Here is a 26,110-nt window from a genome sequence, read left to right on the forward strand (position 1 = left end):
TGCATGTGCAAAAGCAGAATGATACACAGTTGTATGTGGCAATTCCCAAGATGGGAATCATGATGACATAAACTATTAGCTTGTAGAATGCTTCTTACAAAGAAGCCAGATTGTTTGTATGCGTCAAACAAGAGCTGACATAATGGTTTCTATGAAATCTAAAACCTCCCTTGAGGGGCATAATTTCTTGTTTTGAAACAAAACATGAAACCTGATCCAGGCTTCTCAGAAGTTCAACAGAAGCTCATCAAATGCACAGTTTACATCTGGGACTCTTCTCTTCCACCTCCCCAGCTTTCATGAGGTGCACAACTCATATTTTGATTGCATTGAGATATACTGCAGTCAATTCCAAATTTCGTATAGGAATATCCAAGTTGCCTTCAACCAAAAGCAAACAATGGTGTAGTAAGACTTTGGTAAAACTTAAGTTAAAGCTGTTTATATAGCACTATGATTATTTGTTTTACTAGGTGAAAGATTAGTAACTATGCTCATATTAATTTAAAATAAGTTTAAGGGATATAACTTTTTAATTAAAAGAATAATTGGTTAAATAGTGAAGTATAAAAAAATAATGTGTGCTGTTCATTCATAGTTAAAGGATATGTATAAAAATGTGAGGAAAAAGCATAGTGAGGAGGGAGCAAACTTGTTTTCTGTTGCCCTGGAGACTGGGATGCAGAGCCAGTCCAACAATGAGGCGAATTAAGTGGTCGCTTCGGGCGCAAAACATACGGGGGCGCAGTCGAGACTGCTTTTTCTGTTGATTTGTTGTAAAACATGATGTTTTGGTGCTTAATTTGTAAAATCTTAATGTAATTTGATGTTTAATAGGCTTTTCCTTAATCCCTCCTTATTATCCAACATTTTCGCTTATCCAACACTTTTATTTTTCAGTGATTGGTTTTTTTTGGGGGAGGGGGCAAAATTCTGTTCGCCTACACTTGAAAAATACCTAGGGCCAGCTCTGCTGGGACGTGGAACAATGGCTTTAAACTACAGGAAAGGAGATTTTACCTGAACATTAGAAAGAACTTCCTAACTGTGAGAGCTGTCCAGCAGTGGAACTCTCTGCTCCGGAGGCTTTTAAACAGAGGCTGGATGGCCATATCCTCATGATCGAACAATTGTAATAAATATAGAAAATTTCTAAACTGTTCCTGGGGAGGGGAGGGGAGGGAGGCAGGGAGAAAAAGGAAGAAGAATGTAAACATGTGTTACCAATGAAAATGTTCTGAAGTTTGTATAATTTTACGTAGCACTATTTACAATTAAAAAAAACTTGTTGGGGTGCTTTGTATGCGATTTTTCTGCTTCTTGGCAGGGGGTTGGACTAGATGGCCCATGAGGTCTTTTCCAACTCTATGATTCTTTGAGTCTAGATGTAACTACAATTGCAACCTGCTGTGGTATGACTGAATAACTTGTTCCTTTACAGTATCCCCATTTAAAACCACTGAGTTGTTGAATTCATTTTAATACAGGACAGGGTACTCAAACGTTGTTACCATACACTGCCAAAATCATGTCTCTCTTCCCTCCCAAAACTCCAAAGTAACACAATTGCCACACTTAAACATCTTCCAGATCTAGGAGCAGACAGATTGATAGTAAATGGAGGAAACCAAAGATTGTTCTGAGCTATGCTTTAAGAAGAGAACAAGAAATTCTGAGATTAGAATGTATCTAGTCTATACTTTTGTTCAGGATATTTCTGTGTTGGCCGGGTTGATGGGAATATCTAGTCCAGCACATTCTATGCGATTCTGTGCCACAGTTTCTCAGGTGAATGAGGGGACAAAATCCTTTTACATGAGCAGTATCCATTGTTTTCCTCTGTGTGTGATTGATTCACAACATGTTGGTGTCACATGCATTAGAATCGATGCACCATACGTTTGCATTCAACTTGCTCTCATGGAATATTATGTGATTTCATTGGAGTTTTGGAGGCTGTGTGAAAAGCTGTCCAAATCTGTTAAATTGGCCTACTTGTTCTGAGACTCCAGGCATTGGGTGTGTGTGTGGGGGGGGGGGGGGGGGGTATTCATTGGAGGAATTGTTTTTCTCAAAAACAGTTTTCTCTGGTTGGCTTACCAGAATAATCATGAGTGGCTTCATATCATGTTGTACGTAGGAGACTGCAGTGTTGGCAACTGTAGCTGCCCACTGATTCATTCCCATCTGTTCTTGCCTTGCAAAACAGTAGGTGAAAGAGAGGAGGAAACAGAATGCAATACCTTTGCATAACATGGAACTGGCAGTTTCCTGATGTAAATGAGTTTACAAGAGAGTACAGGAAATCATTGGTTAGAAAATACTCTTTGCCAAAGTCCTGACTGAAAGAGTTGTTGGGAAGGTGATAATTTCTTCATGCAGCAATATATATTTGTATCCTAGTTTGCAATGGGCAATTTATGGAAAAGCTGGAAACTGTAAAAGGTAAAGGTAAAGGTTTTCCCCTGACATTAAGTCCAGTCATGTCCAACTTTGGGGGTTGATGCTCATCTCCATTTCTAAGCTGAAGAGCTGGCGTTGTCCATAGACACCTCCAGGGTCATGTGGCCGGCATGGCTGGATGGAGCGCTGTTAACTCAGTCAAAATACTTTGAAGTATGAAGCACCAATCCTTCACAGCATTTAAAGTGGATAGATGCTCTAGTCCAGGGGTCCCCAAACTTTTTAAACAGGGGGCCAGTTCACAGTCCCTCAGACCTTTGGAGGGCCGGATTATAGTTTTTAAAAAAACTATGAACAAATTACTATGCACACTGCACATATTTTAATTTGAAGTAAAAAAAAGGGAACAAATACAGCCTCAATGTTAGTCATCTTCATCATCATCATCATCATCATCATCATAAAAATAATAAAGAGGGTTGGAAGAGACCCCTTGGGCCATCTACTCCAACCCCCTTCTGCTTTTGTGCACCAAAACATAATCAAAGCACCCCTGACAGATAGACACCCAATAATAATAGTAATAACAATAATAATAATAATACCACCATAATAAAAATGGTTGGAAGAGACCCCTTGGGCCATATAGTCCAATCCCCTTCTGCCTTTGTGAACCAAAACATAAAGCACCCCTGACCAACAACAAAAACAACAACAAAAATAATGCTGTCATAATCAGGGTTGGAAGAGATTGCTAATCTTCAAGAAAAATGAATCCAGACAGGGCTGCAGAAGAGGGAATCTGTTTGGCAAGATAAGACGGGAGGCCTCTTCCTTTTGCCATAGGCATGCATCCATTATTGTTTCCCCTCCTCCATCACTGAGGAAGGCACACACCAGGTCAGAGCTGGCCCTAGGTATTTTTCAAGTTTAGGTGAACAGAATTTTGGCGCCCACCCCCCACAAACCAATCACTGAAAAATAAAAGCGTTGGATAAGTGAAAATGTTGGATAATAAGGAGGGATTAAGGAAAAGCCTATTAAACATCAAATTATATTAAGATTTTACAAATTAAGCACTAAACATCATGTTTTACAACAAATCAACAGAAAAAGCAGTCTTGACTGTGCCCCCGTATGTTCTGCGCCCGAAGCGACTACTTAATTCGCCTCATTATTGGACCAGCTCTGCAGCAGGTGAGGGAGGAGGTGGGAAAGAAGCGTGCAAGGCGAGCGAGGAGGCAGGAAAGGTGTGCACCTTTCCCTCCTCCCTCGCCCCATGCTCACCTTCCTTGGCGGTGGCAATGGGAAAGCTGCCGGCTGGGTGATGGAGGACAGGCGCATGCCTTTTCCTTGCCTCGTGTGCACCTTCATAGCAGCGGCAGTGGGAAAGGTGTGCAGGGGGCAAGGAAAAGGCATGCACCTTTCTCTCCTCCCTCACCCTGCATGCACCTTTCCCGCTGCTTTCCTTGGCAGCGATGACAGGAAAGCTGCATGTGGGGTGAGGGAGGAAAGGCGCATGCCTTTTCCTCGCCCCGTGTGGCCCTTCTTTGACAGCAGCAGCAGGAAAAGTGCAGGCGGGGCAAGGAAAAGTCGTGCGCCTTTCTCTCCTCCCTCACCCTGCGTGCACCTTTCCCGCTGCCTTCCTCAGCGGCACATGCCTTTTCCTCGCCCCTAGCGGCCCTTCCTTGGCGGCGGTGGCGGGAAAGGTGCCCATGGGGGGAGGGAGAAGAGAAAGGCGTGCACATTTTCCTCCTTCTCCTTCACGCTACATGCACCTTCCTTGGTGGAGGAGGACGGAGTCACTGCTGCCGGGGGCCGGATAAATGGCACCGGTGGGCTGCATGTGGCCCGCGGGCCGTACTTTGGGGACCCCTGCTCTAGTCCATTGGTTCTCAACTTGTGTGTCTCCAGATGTTTTGGCCTTCAATTCTCAGAAATCCTAACAGATGGTAAACTGGCTGGGATTTCTCGGAGTTGTAGGGCAAAACACCTGGGGACCCACAGGTTGAGAATCACTGCTCTAGAGTGATGTGTAAGTGCCACATGGCCTGTTAATAAAAAAAAAAAGCTTTTCTCTCTCTTGCTGCAGACATAGCCACATGCCCTCTGTTTGCTTCTGTATTTTACTAACAAGATACAGGGGAGGAGGAGAGATGGGGACATAATCAGAATAACTCTAAATACAAGGAATGAAGATGGCGGAAAAGCCTAGAAAGAGAGAACTTGTTGACATGCTCTAAATTACCTCCGTATGACTCATTCTGAACCTCTATGTCTGGAGATACTATTGTGTAGGGGATGCCCATTCATGGACAAATGACATTGTGCCCACCCTTTGCCTCTTATCAGAAATGGATAATTGCACCCAGCAACATGTTAGATTTTAAACTGAGGATGGATTGGTAGATAACTAATAGCATTCTTGTTGGTCTGTAGTTTAATCAGCTCTCACTCCTGTTATATATGAAAGAACTAATGACAGTTGCAACCAACAACTTTTAGATAACTGCACATTGTACACATTTGTTCCAGAGATTATCAAAGTAGAGGAAACTTGACTTGATACTATGTGGAGTGTAGGGCTAGGCAGAAGGATAAAAAGCTCACACAAGTTTCAGATACACTTCCTAAAATTTAATTTTTAAAGGTTCACCAAACTAAAAGTATATGTACTTATGCTGACTGCTTGTTACTGATGCGAAATGTAGAAATATTCTTTCATATCAGTGCATGCAAGGAAATATTATTACTTCCCAAATTAGTAGTTCCTCTTGTAATTTTAGATGACCTGCTAGCTAGACCAAACCTAAAGAATCAACTCAAGGTCAAGAAGCTTACTGGATGACCCTGTGCCACCTTTTATCACTTGACCTAAGCAACTACACAGGGTTGTGCGGATAAAACAGGATAGCGCATTCATTTTGGCTACCTTGATACATGAAATAAAATAATTGGGGAAGGGAGCCTAAAGAGGATAGCCATTTTATACCATAAAGGTGGGGTGGAAGGGAACATCCCAGAAGTGATTTAGAGATGGTTTCATGCAAACACTATTTAATGCCTGACAGTTATAGGCCAGTCTTTAAGAAAATCTCTTAAATTCAAAACGCTCTTGAAAAGTAGTTACAGTTTGAAGGAAATGATTGATCAAAGGTCACTGAGGGCTCATCTTACACTGACTAAGTTGGTTTGGAACCAGTTTGGGACAAATTAATTTCATTGTATAGATGAATATATTGACATATCTGAAGCAGGTCTGAAACCAAGAATGTGATTATATTAGCCATGGAATATGTTCTCAAACAAATTCCAGAATCTGCAATATCAAAAACTTGAAAGCTACCAGAAAAGGTGGGCCGTTCCCCCATTTTGGTCAAGTTGTACAACAGTGCTCCAGAGGCGAAAAGGTGGGGGGAAATGTGAGAGTGAGAGTTAACAATGGAGAAAATCAATTACCTGTCCTGAGGAGTCAATTCGTCCCCTGTTACCCTTGGGTCCAAGCTGCGAATAAAAGTGGCAAAACAGGTCTAAAGCGCCCTATGTGAAGAGATCCCTAGAGAGTCTTTGAGAAATGTTCCCCCAGGCAAAAAAGTGTTTTTTTAAATTTATGGTTTCCCCACTTTTGCAAGGGTGCTATGCCCCTAAATATAGTAAATGTGAAGGAATGACTGTACTTTATTTTTTTATTTCCCATCTGTCTTACACAGAGTCCAAGGAACACTATATTTGCTGTCATTATGTTGTTATGCAGGGATGGAAAGCATCTTCCAAAATGGTTGAAAAACCTAATTTGCCTATTGAGTACTCCTGGTGAGAAAAATTCTGAACTGATGAGAATCGTCACAGTTTGGGACTCAGTTTGTGCATAATTTGCACATGCTTGTTTCATGCATTAAATAACATTTTCCACACAGAAAATATTTCTCCACAGAAGTACTATTTTCTCTGAAAAAAAATGGTTTCTTGCACAGAAAAATGCTTTAACAAATACTTATTCTCTGCAGAATTCATGCAAGGTTGATTTGCATAGAGAGCAGGCTCTTTTCTCACAAAACCACTATGTGTAAATGTTGTGGTTTTGTGGTCTTTCTCTCAGTGGGAAGAAGATTGCTTAAATTACTTGTTGCTTCCTTTGAGAAAGAAATTAGTAAAGAATTACGTCTTTTTTCTTAGGGACTTCCAGATCAATTCCAACTTATGGCACCTATATTACAGAGTTATTTTGGCAAGTTTTATTCTGAGGAGGTTCCATTGCTTTCTTCTGAGGATGAGAGAGGGTGACTTGCCTAAGGTCATTCAATAAGCTTCCACTGCCGAGTAGGCTCTCATCTCCTACAATCTTGGATATCCTACTTCTCCCTTACTCTGTGAGGTAGGTCAATCTGGGAGATAGTAATACCTTAAGGTTACCTAGCTATGTAGGGGTACAGTTTTGCCAGGAATGTTCATCCACAGACAGTTGACATTTAAAGGTTGCTTTCTTCATCCTATTGACAGAAATACATTACTCTATCCGTCTAAATTTTAGTTTCATATCTGAGTGGGAACTATACCATAGATCTTGCAGGTCCCAGTCCAACACTCTTAAGTACTGCAATGCACTAGCTCTCACTTAGTGGCCTTGTTTTCATAGATAGGGTTCACCTGGAGTGCGAAGCCTTTCCTTGACAACTATAATATCAGCTGCCTTTCTGTCATGTACTTCACACCAAAAATGTGGCTTTTATTCACTGTTAACATGTTTGACTGTTTCTGTTGTAATAAAACCGTGTAACCTATTTTTACACATACAGTTGGTCCCCTGTATTAGTGGATTCTAACCCTTGAATTCAGTGGTCTACAGACTGAAAATATCTCCCCTTCCCCCCTAAAAATATCCAAAAAGTAAGCATTGATTATGCAATTTTCTTTAAGGGACATGTTTACTTTGCAATTGTATATAAAAGAAGTTGAACATCCATAGACTCTGGTATACATATGTGTGTGTTCATGTTTAAGAACCCAACTCCAGTGCATACAAAGCATATAATCAAAAACAGTGATTTGAAATAACAATTTCCAAATTCTAAATAACTTTGTTCATAACTTCATTCCTTTTTCCATAACAAAGTTATAACTACACTGCATTTGTAACATAACATGTAAATTATGTAACATAAATTAACCTCAACATTTCTGTAGTGCAATTTTAATTACTTTTATTCTATGGTGTGTTGCCTTACTAACTAAGAGGAAGAGAATGTCACATACTGCATTGCTTGCAGGTGTCAAAACAACAACAATATAGTTGGGAGGATAGTGTATTTTGCATCACAAGCCAATAGCTTATAGAATCCAGATGCTTTTCTTATTAAAAAGTTATATCTGCTTTTCAGAAATGAGTAAAGAATTGCTTTTTAAAATAGCAACTGTAATGTAACTAAGGAGGGGATGGAGTAATAAATGAAAATGAAACATTTGTTTTAAAAAGTAACTCATTTATTGTGTTAGTAGTTCATCTTTCGGTACAGGCTCCCAAAGCAGCTTCTGATGTCTGACCACAAATCTGCCTCTACAACATACTCTACAGCTGCTGCTTGATGTAAACTAACCACCAAAATGTTGGTTGCAAAAAGAAATGGAGAAAAAAAATCATCTGTGGAGAAGGTTACTTATTACATCTGTAAGTAAATGACAGAGTAAAGAGAGATAACAAGAAGAAAAGCCAGCCCATTTTCTTGTTTAAGTTGCTACACTGTGTTGCTCTTTCTTTCTCACTAATTGTTATAAAACTTATAACAAAATAAAGCTAGAAATGAATTACTGATACTCCTTTCTAACTTCAAAAACATGAATCAATTCATAAACTTTTGAACATGTGTTGCATTGCCCTCTACTGGATATTCTAATGCATAACTATAATCAATATTGTACAGGTTTTGCATGTGCTGTGTTCCTAGTGAACTAAACTCAGATAGACCATTAAGACATTTGCTTGGTAGTCTGAATCAGGAGCATGCAATTATTAATAATAACCCTGTAGTCCTTATTGAAAATAAGTGAATTAATGTGTGAAACTTGGCCCCTTTCTACCCTCACTTTACCCAACCTCAGCGTGTTGATTTGAATGTCAGATGAAAATCCACAGGCACCTGGGCACCCTGCCTTTTGTAATGTTTCTAAATGTGTTGACAGCGTTCAAAGTTTGGATTAACAGCGAAGGGGCAGGAATGAGAATAACAGGCTGCCTGCTCACTTCCCTGTTTGCTGAATATCTAGGAAAGCCTCCAGTTAGTCCACATATTTAGTTCTAATACTCTGCTACATCTTTCAGGGTTTGGATGTCACATCTGTATTTTATAGTCCCCCATTTTACCCATCCTTAATTCTGCACATTTCCTGTTTTTACCCTTTCTTTCAAAAAGTTAATATCTGCCTTTATAACACACTGTCTTCAAGTATCTGGGCACCAGCTTTTAAAAATTGCACAGACATCAAAAAGTATGTTCTCCTGAAATTACATGCTTCTGATTCATGAGGGGCATTATTAGCCATGGGTAGGGTCAACTTTTTTGCGAAACTGTTTTGGCACAGCAAGTGGCTTGTGACAGACACTTTGTTCACCCTTGATCTGCTAAAAGCACCAGGGGATTATATCAATTCAACCCTCAATCTCTAGCATCTCATTGACTCACATGTTCCAGTAGGTATTCATAGGTATGGCAGAGCATCAGCGCCAAATTACTAAAGTAGAAAGCACCTCCAGATTAGTTTTCTTCAGCCTAGTGCTCATCAGGTGGTTTGGATTCCAACTCCCGTGCAGTTGAGATGGGAATTGTAATATAAACATCTAGAGGGCTCCAAGCTGCAGAATGCTTTTCTGAAATGACTTGTGTGCACCATTATTTTCCAGATGACCAAAACATATATTGGCCTGATAACAGATTCACATGCTGGTTGGAAGCCTGCTGGTGTATTATATCAGCATAATGGTCCATTATGCCAATACAAAGTCGCATATTAGCATCAGGGGAAAAGCAGGAAAATCCATCTCACAGGAATCCAGTGAACAAGCTGTTGGCTCTCATGCATCCCAGTTAGTTTCTATTCTGCCTTTCTCCCAGTGTAGGATCTAAAGTGGCTCACAATATAAGTTAAAATAAAATGTAATTTTGATAATAGAGAATACAAAACAATTAAATTAACAATAATATCAAACAATTTAAAAGGCAGTTAAAACAGAATAATATAAACACAGCACACCCATATTAAAAGACAACCTACAACAGCCAGTTAACAGTCAATGGCATGGGTAAATTCAACTTTCAAGAGGCTGAGAACACTCGCTAAGAAGGTTCTCTCCCATGACCTCACTAAATGTGGTGGTAGGATCAAGATGATTTGTAGCCCAGACCTAAGATGTATCCTTTCAGGTATTTTGGCCCACAATGCTGTGATGGAAAGGTTTTTTAGTCTCCATTTAGTTGGGTTTCTCTGAGTCCAACCCACTTGCATTTCTACTTATCCTTGGGTTTTATTATGTTGTGAGAATTGCATCTTTTTTCCTGTCCTGATATACGCACTTTAAAAATGTATCTTACTAATTTGCATATTATTTGCACAATTTACCAAAACCTTGGAACTCTCCTGTTTGACTAGATCATGTTTCTGCATAATTTCTTCCAATAATGTGTATTTTAAGCATTCACATTTTTAAAGTATATGCATTGTTTTGTGTTCATATTATTTCTCAGAAATAGTCTGTAAGCTTTGGAAACATGCAAAGGCTTAAAATAAGGTGTACATTTTCTCACATGTTTCAGAAGAATGCAAATACTATATCCATGTCCAACAAAATATCTGTGGGGCAGATATGAAGTATAGGTTCAAAATATATAGTCAGTGGTTTCCCATTTACAAATTCCTCTAGAAGTCAAGTATGTTGTACCTTGTATGACACAGAACAACTGGAACATGACAAGTCATTATCAAACACTGGGAAAACAAGCCAGGTAGGCACCAGGTGTCTATAAAAATAATGTCACCACCTTTCCCTTTTGTTAATCAGGGTTATACCATCAATTGTTCATTTGTTGTATCCCAAAGAACATAGTCAGTGGTTCATAGAAGGCATAGTTGGTCAAACTGTTCATCTTACTGCCGTAAGATGTAATGGAGCTGTTATGAATAGAGAAGAAATAATTCACAGACGAAAAGGGTCATAAAAATGACACTAACAATGCAGGTATACATCACTTATTGGCACTATCAGAAGCATAACTATCACTAGTGACGGGGTAGGAATTCATGGCTGCAAAGGCCAAGTCATAAAAATGAATGGCTTCTTATTGAAAGGCAGAGAGAATCTTCTAATCCTTTTTTTCAATAAGTGGATTGAATTTTGGAAATGCTAGATGAAGCTAAACTGTTGTTAATTTGGGTTGCAATAAATCCCAGACTGCAGTCCTTCAACTTTATAGTGGGAGGAGACAAGTAGTTTCCCCATTTCTTAATAACAATTTGTTCAGAAAATGGTTGAGTTTTAAGTAGGCATATTGCATGGATTCCAAATTCTGTTTGTGCTTAGTACATGGCATTTGGGATTTCAAGCGTGTAATACACAGAAAAGCATTGGAAATATCAAGCCAAGTCTTGTGTTAGTCCCAACAACAATAAATCTATTGAAATCAATGTGATAAGCAGTGATGAAAAAGTCCCACTTGTTTCACTGGATTTCCTCTAGGGATGAATATTGGATTTAGTCCACTATTTTTATAGGACAACAATTTGATAAGGCTGACAGCCTCTACCCTGCATTTTGTAGGACCTTTCCACAAATAAGAATACACAGAATTTACATACAAGCCTAAGAATTTTGCAATAAAATCTTTCTAATACCAGGATCAATCAAGGCCTTGTTATACATTTCCCTAGGCCAGAATCAGACCATGTTCAATGAGCTCCTCAAACAAACAGGGGGAAGAAACCAGTTTTGATTGTGCAGATACTGCTCAGCCTATACTTATTTATTTCAAATATTTCTATCCCGCCCTTCTCACCCGGAGGGACTCAGGGCGACGTACAATTGGCAACAATTCGATGCCGATACATCATTAAAAACAACAACATATAAAAAATACAATCAATTAAATACAGTATAAAATATAAAACATAAAACGTGTTTAAAATCCGTTCGTCCAGTATCCTCCAACTTTATCCATATAACAATCTGGGTCGTCTTTATCATTTATTCATTAAAAGCCTGGGCACAAAGCCATGTTTTTAAGGCTTTTCTAAAACTCAAAAGGGTTGGGGCTTGCCATATATCTCTGGGGAGGGTGTTCCATAGCCGGGGAGCCACCACCGAGAAGGCCCTGTCCCTCGTTCCCACCAGCCGCGCCTGTGAGGCAGGCGGGACTGAGAGCAAGGCCTCTCCAGATGACCTCAGGGATCTTCCTGGCTCATAGGAGGAGATACGTTCGGACTAGTAGATTGGGCCAGAACCGTTTAGGGCTTTATAGGTCAAAACCAGCACTTTGAATTGGGCTCGGTAGCATATCGGCAGCCAGTGGAGCTGGCTTAACAAGGGGGTGGTACGCTCCCTGTAAGCTGCCCCAGTTATTAGTCTGGCTGCCGCCCGTTGTACTAGTTGGAGCTTCCGGGCCGTCTTCAGAGGCAACCCCACGTAGAGAGCGTTGCAGTAGTCCAAACGGGATGTAACCAGAGCGTGGACCACCGTGGCCAAGTCAGACCTCCCAAGGAACGGGCGCAGCTGGCGCACAAGTCTTAGTTGTGCGAAGGCTCCCCTGGCCACCGCCGAGACCTGGGGTTCCAGGCTCAGCGATGAGTCCAGGAGAACCCCCAGACTGCAAACCTGCGTCTTCAGGGGGAGTGCGACCCCATCCAGCACAGGCTGTAACCCTATTCCCTGTTCAGCCCTGCGACTGACCAGGAGGACCTCTGTCTTGTCTGGATTAAGTTTCAATTTGTTCGCCCTCATCCAGTCCGATACAGCGGCCAGACACCGGTTCAGGACCTGAACAGCCTCCTTAGTGACAGGTGGAAAGGAGTGACAGAGCTGGACATCATCTGCGTACAGATGACACCTCACCCCGAAACTCCGGATGATCTCTCCCAGCGGCTTCATGTAGAAACTAGCTAAAGCTAGCTTAACTAGCTAAAGGTTTCATGTAGAAACCTTTAGCTAGTTAAGACATGAAATGTGCAGATACTAAAGCTCCTTTTTGCCACTGCAAATGGGGTCTGAATTGCACTGAAGCATAATAGAGGCAAACAAAGTCCAAATGATGAGACTTTTGTATTATGGTACCATTTGGAACCTGTCTAAACTGCTTGAGCAGTTTATATTAGACACCCTGAATAACAAATTGATGTTTGCTCTTGAAAAACAAATGTCAATAACTAATGTACAGTTCATTGAACAAAAATATGCAATGTGTTAGAATATGTAAAAATACACTGGCCAAATGGCAGATTCCTCCAATCATTGTCTTTCCTTCTTGACAAAGTTTTGCCATGTTGGTATTTTAAGACTGCATGAGAGATTTGGGTTTTGATCAGAGTAGGGTATGAATTTAGGACAGGCGTGACTGCTGCCAGGATTTCCAAGTCCTATGGTTGATGGATTTCACCTGGTTTTAGATTTTTGTTGGCTTTAGGGACCTCACATGTCTGGATCAACAGACTGAAAATCAGAAATTGGCTGCAGTTTTCTTCAGCACAATCTGCAATGATTATGTTCTCTTTTGATTTAATTATATATTCCCGGGTTAATGTTCCCATAGCAATGTTATCACTTCCACAATGCACATATGTAGCATTATTGAGAACTGCTAATTTATGTGCCCTTTCTGCATGCTGGGACTGTGACAGGCACTGATGGTTTTTAAAACTCTCTTCCCATTTTTTTTTATCTAGGCTACTTACTGATCATGGAAGAACTGTTTATTTCAAGGCTTATTTTGGAGAGTATAGCAAGCAATATGAAATCCAGTGATGACAGTGCAAATGAAATAGGAGCTCTGAAACAATATCTCAGTAGGACCAATAATTCACCCATCTTCTAAACATCAACAAAGAGTTTTCTTTTCCCCACTGAAATGGGAACAAGTGTGATATGATAGTTGGAGACTTGGACTTGGGAGATCCAAGTTCAGGTTCCTACTAAACCATAAAACCCACTGGGTGACCTTGAGCCAATTATACTTTATCACCCAACCAAACCAGCTTCTTATGAGGATAAAAAGGGAGTAACATGCATTTTTCCTTGAGCTTGTAGAAATAATGATGCGATATAAATGAAAGTCAGAAATTGTGCCCATTACCCAAGATCCATTCTTGCAAATGATGTGATGCACAGCAGAATCTGCTCAAATTAGTTGCCTCACAGGAGGTGAAAATGTCCTCTAATTTGTAGTTTGAAATTTGGATTTTTATCACTCAACTCTCTGTGTTCTTGAAGGCTTTCACAGCTGGGATCACAGGGTTGTTGTATGTTTTCCGGGCTGTATGGCCATGTTCTAGAAGTATTCTCTCCTGATGTTTCACCCACATCTATGGCAGGCATCCTCAGAGGTTGTGAGGTGTCCCACTTCTACAATGAAGAGCAATTATTTTAGTGGAACACAATTTTAGAGGAACCTGCTATACACCAGTTAATATCAGTTGCATAAGGATTGGTGTCACCCACTGTGGTCAAGGCCATAGCCAGAAAAAAATTTCGAGTAGGGTTTTGAAATTTGGGGGGGTTGGGGTTTGAACCTCTACCCCCCCCCCCTCCGGCTACAGACCAGTTAATATCTCCTTTAGATAGTGCCTGGAGGGACTCGTAATTTTTTGCGTCTCATAGACTTAGCATGGGGAATTGGTTAACCAGTTAAAATTCATGAGTAAACCAGTTTTTTTTTTAAACCTGAAAGATTTCGGGGCGAGGGGGGGTTGAACCCCTAAACACCCCCCCCCCCCGGCTACAGGCCTGGAATAGCTTATAAGGTTACCCCCAAGTACCTTCTGTTTCACAGTATTGTAACTAAAATACCAGAAAGTGTAACAAAATCATCAGCAACTATAAAAACAGTGCATTCTTGTACAGTGTGTAGATGAAATCATGTGATTTGAGCATCATTGTAACTTGGCAAGAACAGCAGCTCTGACCAGAGTGCATGTGCATTCGAAGGTTCAAAGAAATTAGCATACAGTTTTAGTTTAGTTTAGCTGAACTTATAAAAATGATTTTGTGGTAATATCTAATTATAGAAATATTTTATATGTATAAAAACTTATGTTGATACACTGCATAACCATTTTATAGATGGTAATTTTGAGTCACTCCTTCTGATGGTGGCATCTGGTGTGATTTACACCTCATGCCCACTTCTCTCCATGATGCCTTGGGGTAACATGATTGCTTTCACATTAACCCACCGATGTCTGCTCTGATGGGCATTATTTCTTTAACATGAAGTCTAAAGAAACACCTTTTGCAGTGAAGGATGCTTATTGCTACCCACATCATTTAAAGTGAAGATGGTAAGAGTTAAATCTGTTCCTACCACTGAACTATAGTCCCTTCTCTACTGTTTTCAATCAGCTTTAGAGACAGAAGTGCGTTAGCTCTCAAAGTCAGTCACTTTACAAGTGAATCAGTTTTCCACGCATAGCCCTTTTTAAAAAGGCAAGAAGTACAATAATACATCCTTGCATTTTATTCATTTATTTATATTGCTGTGGTGGTAATTTATGTGAACAGATAAAATTTATGTATAAGGCTTGTGGCAAGGTTCCTCAAACTTTTCAAGCAGAGGGCCAGTTCTCAGTCCCTCAGAATGTTGGGTAGTCAGAGTATAGTTTGAAAAAACATGAATGAATTCCTATGCACACTGTAAATATCTTATATGTAGCGCAAAAAAAAAAAAACCCATGAAAAAACAATACAATATTTAAAATGAAGAACAATTTTAACCAACATAAACTTAACAGTATTTCAATGGGAAGTGTGGGCCTGATGAGAGAGTCAAGTTATTTAGGATTGTTGTTGTTGTGTGCCTTCAAGTCATTTCAGACTGAGGGCGACCCTATGTCCAAAGTTTAGGGTGGGTGATGGGTAAATGTCCTTGGAGGGCCACATCCAGCCCACAGGCCTTAGTTTGTAGACTTGTGGTTTATAGGATCGCCAGACTGCAAACTGAGGAGGGCCTTTGTACCTTTAATAATGGCAAAGAAGAACGAACTTTTGCAGGTGTTGCTTATCAATCAACCCAGCGAGAAATAACCTCTGCCCATTGAAGGAACCAGTTTACACTCTTGAAGCCCTACTCATCAATGATGTTTGGTCACTTTAGAAATAGAAGCTGAAATGGATTACACACTACATCTCAACAGTCTCTACTGCCTTTAAAAGGTAAAATATAAATGAAACTTCTAAGACAAAGTTAAGCTACTTTTTGTTCTCAGTCTTAATTCTTGTGGAATGGCCAAAAGAAATAAGTTGTCTCCAAAGCTTTTTAGAGCAGACAATGGTTATCGCTGTTAATTGGACACGGACAGCTATTTCAGAACAGCTACGCAGGAAGGAAGCTCAGCGTGTTTCTACTAGAGATAGTTTTGTTCACTAGTGACGACATACTATCACTGTCACCTAGGAAATGAAACATGTTGCTATGGGAACCACAAGGCTGCATTTTTACACATCCTCAAAATGTTGACATTTTGTGTGTAACATTTAATTCCCAATATATATTTTGATCATTTGTGAAAAAACATTTTTGTTTTGTTTTGCTCACTTGCTTAAAAGGACATGGTTGAAGCAGGCCACAACCTTGGAAGAAAAGCTTGTGTTACATATTTTGAAGCAAGAGGCCATACGTTCCTTGTATATGAAAATACTCTGGAAAGTTATGTTGCTGAAGTATAGTTTTAATGGGGTAGGAAATATTATTGGTTGGTTACTTGTAGAATTATTTTATCTAGATTGAACAGACCCATATTATTTGTCTTTTCATAAACTATAAATTCTTTAAAATGAAGCTTCTTGTATATGGGAAGATGTTGAGTTCACTTTGTGTGTATCTATTTTTTCACAATTTAAAAACTAGACACAATTTGGAAAAAGGAGGAAATTTGCTATAATTTAAAATGCAATTGTTGAATGCTGAGAAGTTTCAAGGGGGGTGGCCATTCATCAAGGTAAGCCAGGGCAAGGCTGACCATAAATCACTTCCAGCATTTCTACATTTTGATTCAACAGAGCTTCAGCTGTTGGTGTAATTGCTCCCTTGGGTGCCCCTGTGCCTTAACTTTATCGTGGATAAATCCACATCTAACCCAGTAGTCTAAAGTTTTAGTTAACAATTTCAATTCACTTGGAATATACCTTGATTGACAAAATTGATGTGTTCTTAGGCACAAATTTGTTAACTGAAAAATTAGTACCAGGGGCAGAAATACCACCAGAAGAATAGTGATAGCTTCCTACACCATGAAAGAGAAGAGCAGCTAAACATGTATTAGTAAACTTTTTATTCAAAATTACAAGTATCGCACAGGGTAAATGAAACAACCTGGTCAGGTAAGCCTTGCATGTTAAGATAAACATCTTGAAGCTGCTACAGAGCTTCTACTTGAAGATTTCTTCCAAAATATATCCAGGGATCATCCCTCACCTACACTTCTCTTCTGAGTTTCATTTTGTTTGGGGAAGTCACAGGTCTATGGTTTTTTGAAAAAACAATGCTGGGGTAACTAATTAAGCTGGTTTATCTGCTCTAATCTTCTCTATTTTGCTGTTTCTGAATGCCCAGTAAGGGATTCCATGGATGGTTGTTGTTTATCTTGCCTGTTGTAGGCAAAAATACACAGTCATAGTGGAATCAGCTTTTTCACAGCTCAGGCTTTGCTTATGGCATTGTTTATTAAAAACACATTGTTGGAACTTTAAAACAAAATTGTGTGTTTGTTCAACCCTGCTTCCTCATCTTTGCATTGCTGATGTACTAAAAATGTCTAGCTAGACAGAGGACAAACTGTAAAAGGGAAACTAAAAAAGCAGCAAAGCTTTTGTAAAAAGAATCCTCACTGTTAAAGACTTTGTTTACTGAAATATGACTGGATTTGTGGTCTTATGCTTCTCAGATGCTTTTTATAATTTTTCTGAGAGGCTTCATGGCAAAATATGTTGATACTTGGTTAAGGACATTTTCATACTGCACAATTATAATGCAGTTAGTCCACTTTAACTGCTGTGGTTCTACATATGGAATTGTGGGATTTGTAGTTTTGAGATCTAGAATTCTCAGCCCAAGATCTCTGCTGACTCACCAAACTACTTCCATAGGATGCAGCTGAAATACTTAGAGCTGGATCATAGAGCTAATATGAAAGAGCATCAAGAATCTTTCACTGAAAACAATATTGGTTCTGTTAATAAACAAAGTCTGAAACTGTGAAACAATGATTATCCTTTCCTTGACCTCTCTCTATTTTCCCCCAAAATGGAGGGAATCCTTTCCACCCTATTCTTGCTCCCTCCAAAATAGGGAGATAAAGGGGGAGAGAAGGAAAGAAAAAGTAAGAAAGAAAAGGAAATAGGAAAAAGAGAGGGAAAGAGGAAAGGAAGAAAGAAAAGTGGGTAGGTAGGAAACAGAGGGAGAAGGAAGAGAAGAAAGAGTGAAAGAAAGGGAGGTAGGGAAAAGTGAGGGAAGGAATTCATGAAATGGGTCATAGTGGGTTGAACTTCAGTCTGTGGCTCTGAACCCACTGGGTGACTTTAGCCAAGTCACACTGTCTCGGCCTCAGATGAAGACAAAGGCAACAAATCTTGACAAGAAAACTGTGTGATAGGGTTGCCTTAGGGTCATCCTAAGACTGAAACAATTTGAAGGCACACAACAACAACAACAAAAACAAACTATAGTCAGGCCCCCCAACAGTATGAGGACCCATGAACTAACCCTCTGCTTTAAAAAATTGAGGACCCCTGCTGTAAATATTGCTGAATATTCAGCCTTCCATTGCCCCAGGTTACAAGACCTTGAAATGATACCTCATACCCATCTATAAATTATTATTATTAATTCATTCATTGCTAAAATGTATTAATCATTCTACAGCTAAAAGTATCAGAATGATGGATAGTTTATACAGATACAATCCATCAACAGTCTCTGCTTGCACTGAAATCTGTCAATACCGTCTAAACTGACAATATCTATGACAGGCCTGTGACTAACATCACCATTATTTGTGTGATTTTTAACATCTTTGCCTGATGAAGAAGTCAGGAAAGTTTCAAAAGCTTGAATAGTGTATCTTATGCTTTGCAGGAGGCCCTAAAAATGTATCACTGCTTGTGAATTTTATTCTCCATTTCCTTTTGGTACCTTTTCTGTTTTAAATTTAGATTGCATAGAGGTATATATTTGACTACTTTTTCCTCATAAGTGACATTGAACATTTCCACATTTTTTTCCTTGCTGCAGAGAAAACAAAGATTTCTGCATGATTCTTGCATAGCATTTGTATATCTCAAAGTGTTTTGGAAAATTCTTTTGCACAAAAAAATGCATATGACTTTTTGCATGGGAATTGTGGGTTGGTGGGTGTTTTTCCACGCAAAACTACTGTTTTCTATGTAAAAAGATCCAGCACCCTTGACCAAAAACACATATTGCTATATTTTGGTGCAAGATTGCTAGCAGCATTGTGCCAAAAAACCATCCACAAAAAACTTGTGCAACAAGGCAACATTTATATGCACAAACCCAGCCATGTCTACAGTGGTCATGCACAAAAGCCCAGTGTGACTGTCTTGAATGGTTTTTTTTTTTGCACAAAATAATGTGAGCTTTTTTGCACAAAAGATCCCCTTGGTTACCTTCTAGGAAATCCACTTGCACACAAATAACTTCTCAAAAAATTATTGAATGTGAGAAACTGGTGAAAACTCATTGCTCTGTTATATCTTCCAACACAATTTCCATGCTAGCAAAAAGGAAACAAACCCTTTATCACCCAGATAACAATGGTGAACAGTCTGTTTTTAATGGAACTCATTAATACAAAACATATTTGCATGGACATACATCCTATATGCTTGTGCACGGATTCGAAGTAGTCAGTTCCTGTCAGCCAATCTGGCTTGCTTGGCTTGACCAAATGACCTTAACAATAAGGGCTCAGCCATTACATTTTTTTGTCCATAGTGGGACCACATGGCAGCCAATCATGGCCCCTCATTCAGCACCACGTGATGCATAGAGAGGCTGCCATGTGCTGCTCACAAGGGGTTTCCCTGTGAGCCCTGCCTGTTGGGCCAATCAGAAAAGAAGAACAATGTTACATGTCTTATGCACTGCTTCCTTAACCCTGTTGCTCAAACCCAGACTTCCTTGAAAGGAAGAAAGATAAAGGTCCCAGGAAGAATGCTTTCTTAAGCCCATTCTTCAAATCCAGACTCACTTGAAAGGAAGATAGGAAAGGGTCCCAGGAAAGGGGCTTCCTTAACCCCATTCTTCAAACCCAGGCTCCCTTGAATGGAAGAAAGAAAAGGATCCCAGGAATGGAAAGGGGAGCCTCATAAGTCCCTCATTCCCACCAATGGGCCATATCATCCCAGATCCTAGCTAAAAACAGATTTTTCCATTAGGCGATTTTTGGGAGGCTCCCGAAAATGGATCTGGGTACCCATCGAAATGTGGGTACCAAAAATGGATCGCCCTCCAGCCAAATTGCAATAGTCTAATATAGATTGCAAATGTCCAGTTTGGCTGCTTGTCTTGTAGACAGAATAATAGAGGACCATCTGGAAAAATAAGACAACTGTGCTTCAGAAAAAGTTTCAATCTGTTTCCAGAAGATGCTAAAATTGCCTCTAGCATCATTCTATTTGAGCAGCTTGAAAGAAGCAATTGTTATGTAGGTGTCAGAGCTCAATGAAACAGCTCCTTATATCATGTTTATAGGATGTGAACTTATTTAAAATGAGCTGTCCAACATTTTTACATTTTTCAGGATGGCATGGACCTAGTTCTCCCGAGATAGCAATTCTAATAAATATCACTTTGGTCTTTATATATGTATGTAAAACCAGAAACAATTATCATGTAGAATACTTGTATTCATCCTGGTGATCAATAACATATCTGTTGCACTTTATTCTACTCCTTCAGTTGGAAATAGTTCCTATGTTTACCTCATCCTAAGCCCCTTACCAATAATAATAGTCCCGGGTTACTTACTTCTTTCTCTAGTTTACATTCCTCACTGTATGCACTTTCTCCAGCCCAGTTCATTTTTTTATGAACTTTCTCAGGTTTTTTTTATCAAGCCATGTTTTATTTTAATGTGATTTTATTATGTTTATTGATCTGTTTTTTATATTGATGAGTTTTATTACCATGTCTGTAATCACTTGGACTTGGCCCCACGTAAGCCACCCTGAGTCCCTTCGGGGAAATGGAGGTGGGGTATAAAAATAAAGTTACATTATTGTTGTTGTTGTTGTTATTATTATTATTATATGTAAGGGAGAAGATTGCACTATATAATCTACTTATATTGAAGTGTCTGCATACAGAAGTTTGAAATGCATAGAGCTGCTGCCTAACGGTATCTGGAGTGTTAAATTCTACCCTTATTTTTTATTTTAAATCCTTATCCTTATTTGAATATACCATTTTTTTGTTCTGTTTCACATCTATTACACCTTTTACTTATGTTTTCATCCTTTCACATTTAATATATATTTTAGGATGAAATGCCTGGTTGCAAATGGATTCATAGAATCCTAGAATTGGAAGAGGCCATAAGGGCCATCCAGTGCAACCCTCTGTCATGAAGGAAAACATAGTCAAAGCACATAGATGGTCATGTAGCCTCTTCTTAAAGATGCACAGTGTATTCATTAATGTGAAATCATTCTGAAAACTTGCTTCACTGTAACTTGTTGTCCTTTCTTTGATTTTGTCCTGTCACCGTCGGGGTCATTTGGGCTGATGTCAAATAACTGCTTGCTTCCTACTCATCCATCCCTCTCACTTGATATGTAATTGAGCTGCCAATTACAAATGTCAGTTGCAAGTAGTAAAAAATAAGAACAACTAGAAGTTCTAAATAGGCCCATTTTTCTCTCTATGCAATTGTTCTTTTCCTACTGTAAGCTAAGAATTATACCATTGAGAAGATGTGCCTGAAAAAATCATGGAAGCAGTAAATACAAAAGCTTTTTCTTTCAGTGGCCTCACCAGATTGGTTTATAGTTCCAGCAAGTATTGGAGCTTCCTGTTTCAGGATTTAATGTCTTGTAACATCTTACAACAATTGTTTCCAATTTCACATGATGTTGTATCTTAAATATACAAGAGTATTGGACCTTATTTCAGGTTGTAGCAACTTTTACCACTACCTCTAGACTTTTCTCCTGCTTGAGGTATGGGCATATGATCTTTCTCTCCGTACTAACAATTCCCTCTTATCTGTGGAAAACGTCTTCCTATGTGCTCTTCCCTCATCTGTGATTGCTTTCTTTTACATGGTTTTCATATTTTTTAAAAAGATTTTTGAATAGTGATGATGTTGAAGTGATATAAGGTTACACTAATTAAAAAGTAGGTGAGGTAAGAAACATTCAATTTAGCAACAGAAAACTAGCAAAGGAATGCAGGTCAGCAGGAAAGCTCCATTTGAAACACCAGCAATAAGACCACTGAAAATATAGTGAGAGGAATTGGAACAACGCATACAGATGTGTAACATTTATCCTAGTCTATACTAAAATTCTTATGACAGGGAAATGCATCCCCTGCATGGGGTATAAAACCTTGCAGCTAATATTGGAATTTTAGGAGAAAAAACAGTGACAGGAAAAACATCATCTGGATATTTTTAAAAAGCATCAACCCAACCACAACACATACATCTTCATCTCCTACCAAATCATGAGGATTTTAGCTGCTCTGTTACTGATAAGATAAACATCTAAGATAAGTGGTTAATTTAGATATATGGGCTAGGGAGACAGATTTTGGCTAATAGTCCCCCCCCCAAACCCCCCCCCCCCAAAAAAAACCTTTTCTCTAAAGTTTTGCAACAGGCTTTTCTTAGTTCTGTGTGGCATCACATTAGTGTGATATCCAGCACCAATAGGAGGGCTGTGAAGAAATTGCATAGGCTTGAAAACTCCAAGTTCTCATGGTCTAGTTTCTTTTAATGGTGAGCAGAAGTTCATTTCATTTCTGTACTTGAGTCCTACTTTCATTTGCTTGAATTGAGCCTTCTTCTTCTCAATCATCACCTGAAAGTGGATTCTCCTGCAAGGTTAGTAGGCAGGCCTGCTTTGCTGACTGATTGATTCAAAGGCCAATAAGAAATGAGAGAACAGGGACATTTTTTAAAAACCTAACACCAAGCAGCACAGGTTGCTGAGCAACAATATGACATCAGCATGTTTGGTCTATTTTTGTAGCACAAAGGTTGAAGAAATAATTTATTTATTTGCTGAATGGAAGTAATGGAATTGTCATCTTATAAAGTAGGAAAGTTACAACAATGTGCCCTCTTCCAGCAGTCCCTGAATATGTCCTGTTTCTCTCAATAACAGGTAAATGAATGCTTGTTGAGGTGGCCAGACACCAGAGAAGACAGCCACTTCCTACCTTTAAGAGTTTTGTAGGAAAGGGCATTTTACAAGGAAAAAAATGTCATGGCAGTTTCACTTGCTTTTTCTTTGAAGAAACTTTGGCCTCTTTTGTATTTGACCCTCTTAAGATTTGGTGTTTTGTTTTTTTTTGTTTTTTGTATTTAGTAATACAAAAACACTCATATTCACACCTACGCTCACACACTACATTGTCCAACAAGAAGAGGGGATGGGGGCATTGTTCCCAATAAGAAATCTGACTTCTGCATTGTGGCAATACTATCATTTGGCCTCTATGGCTATGTATTCTCTTTGGGCCATTTATATGATGTCAAAAAGAAGAGATATATCATTATGAAAGAGGGAAAAGGGAGGAAGGAAACAACATTTCTTTATAATTCATTCATATAAATTTATGTGGGCAGGCACAGATTTGGAAATAATAATAATAATAATAATAATAATAATAATAATAATAATAATAATAATTATTATTATTATTATTTAAATAGTAATTCAGTACTTTATTGTAGTGTGAGATATTATGACTAGAAACTAAATCCTATTATCAACTCCTGCTAGGTCATACCAATTCAATCAATGAAACTTACATCAGATATTGATTTCCCAAAGTCCCATTTATTCATTGGGTTATACTAGTTGAATTTCACCCTAGGGACACTTATACACATGCCTGTTCAATCTGCTGTCCAGGTCCTACATTTTGGTGGACAGTTTCAAAGCTCCAGTCTGCCATCATGTGGTTCTTAATCACTGAATTAGATCTTATCTGGACAGCTCTTCAGAGACAGTCTTCTAACACCAGATCTACATATAGCTAACTGTCCTCTATGAAGTAGAATACGTAGCCATTCCAACATCAACCAAATTAGTGGTTGTCCTTTTTTGTGCTTGAGATAGAAAGGTTTAGCATATAGATACCTTTGTCTCTCTGTGAGTGTGGAGAAGGCTCCTGCCAAGCTGCCTTGCTTGGTCACATTGAAGGGACCTAGACGTAAACATGCAGGAGTTCAGTTGCTAATTTTCTGTCTTGAGGCTGGGGGTGGGGGGGTGGGAGGGGAATAGGGAGTGTAGAGGTCAGGGGTGTAAGCCTTCCAAGCTGCCCGAGAAGCACCTGATGACACTGATCCTGATCTATATATATAAAAGGATAAAAAAAATTCGGCCTAGGCCAAAACAACAAAACTACACATCCCAGAAAAACTAAACTTGGCAACACAACCCCTCTTCCATGCCTCTACGTTCATACAACAAAAAGAAAAGAAAAATAAAGTCTTAATTAGAGGGAAAGGAATAATGGTTTTTTATCCATTTGCTGCCAGTTAGAACTCTGCCCACTTGGTCTCCTAGTAACCTACTCAGCCCAGGGGACAGGCACAGTTAGGCCTCAGGGCTCTTCCACACTGCCTATAAAATACAGATTATCTGATTTTCACTGGATTATATGGCAGTGTAGACTCAAGGCCCTTCCACACAGCTATATTACCCATTTATAATCTTATATTATCTGCTTTGAACTGGATTATTTTGAGTCCACACTGCCAGAAAATTCACTTCAGTGTGTGTGCATTTTATACAGCTGTGTACAAGGGGCCTCATATAATCCAGTTCTAAGCAGATAATATAAGATTATAAATATACAGTAGAGTCTCACTTATCCAACATAAACAGGCCGGCAGAAGGTTGGATAAGTTGGATAATAAGAAGGGATTCAGGAAAAGCCGATTAAACATCAAATTAGGTAATGATTATACAAATTAAGCACCAAACATCATGTTATACAACAAATTTGACAGAAAAAGTAGTTCAATGCTCAGTAATGCTATGTTGTAATTATTGTATTTACAAATTTAGCACCAAAATATCACAATGAATTTAAAACATTGACTACAAAAACATTGACTACTAAAAGGCAGACTGTGTTGGATAATCCAGAACACTGGATAAGCGAATGTTGGATAAGTGAGATTCTACTGTAATATGAAATAATTACTATGGTAATCCAGTCCAACCCAATTCTGCCTTGGAGGACACAATCCAAGCACGCCCAACAGATGGCCACCCAGCCTCTCAATAATAATATAGTAGAGTCTCACTTATCCAACGTTCTGGATTATCCAACGCATTTTTGTAGTCAATGTTTTCAGTATATGATATTTTGGTGCTAAATTCATAAATACAGTAATTACTACATAGCATTAATGTGTAATGAACTACTTTTTCTGTCAAATTTGTTGTATAACATCATGATTTGGTGCTTAATTTGTAAAATCATAACCTATTTTGATGTTTAATAGGCTTTTTCTTAATCTCTCCTTATTATCCAACATATTCACTTATCCAACATTCTGCTGGCCCGTTTATGTTAGATAAGTGAGACTCTATTGTAATAATAATAATAATAATAATAATAATAATAATAATAATAATAATAATAAGAACACCATACAATCATAAGGTTAGGAGACACCCCTAATGATCATCCAGTTCAACCTCCTTCTACCATGTAGGACGACACAAACCAAGCGCTCCTGACAGATGGCCATCCAAGATCTGCACAGTAATAATACAAATCGAATCATAGAATCAGACAGTTAGGGGAGACCCCTAAAGGCCATCCAGTCCAACCCAACTCTGCCATTGGACGATACAATCCAAGCACTCCCAACAGATGGCCGGGCAGCCTCTCAATAATAATAATAATAAGAAGAATATCATACAATCCTAAGGTTAGCAGATACCCCTAAGGATCGTCCAGTTTAACTTCCTTATATCATGCAGGAGGACACAATCCAACCACTCCTGACAGATGGCCATCCAAGATCTGCACAATAATAATACACATCGAATCATAGCATCAGACAATTAAGAGACACCCCTAAAGGCCATCCAGTCCAACCCAATTCTGCCATGCAGGACACAATCCAAGCACTCCCAACAGATGCCACCCAGCCTCTCAATACTAATACTACTACTACGAATAATAATATCATCATCATACAATCCTAAGTTTACAACAGACATTCAATACCACCACTACCTCAACAAGTT

General features: G+C 39.1%; 1 protein-coding gene across 9 annotated transcripts in view; it reads left to right on the plus strand.

Annotated features, from left to right (window-relative positions):
• The window catches only part of pde10a (phosphodiesterase 10A), a 360,355-nt gene that overhangs the window by 24,373 nt on the left and 309,872 nt on the right, over positions 1–26,110 (plus strand). For 2 of the 9 annotated variants that reach the window (XM_062976366.1, XM_062976360.1), the window contains exon 1: positions 13,963–15,805. The exons of the other annotated variants lie outside the window; for them this stretch is intronic. The gene's annotated coding sequence lies outside the window, so the exon portion shown is untranslated. Of the gene's footprint in view, positions 1–13,962; positions 15,806–26,110 lie in introns of those variants that run through there. 9 annotated transcript variants of the gene reach the window in all.

This window comes from Anolis carolinensis, chromosome 1, assembly GCF_035594765.1.
Source record: "Anolis carolinensis isolate JA03-04 chromosome 1, rAnoCar3.1.pri, whole genome shotgun sequence".
Classification (NCBI taxonomy): Eukaryota; Metazoa; Chordata; class Lepidosauria; order Squamata; family Dactyloidae; genus Anolis; species Anolis carolinensis.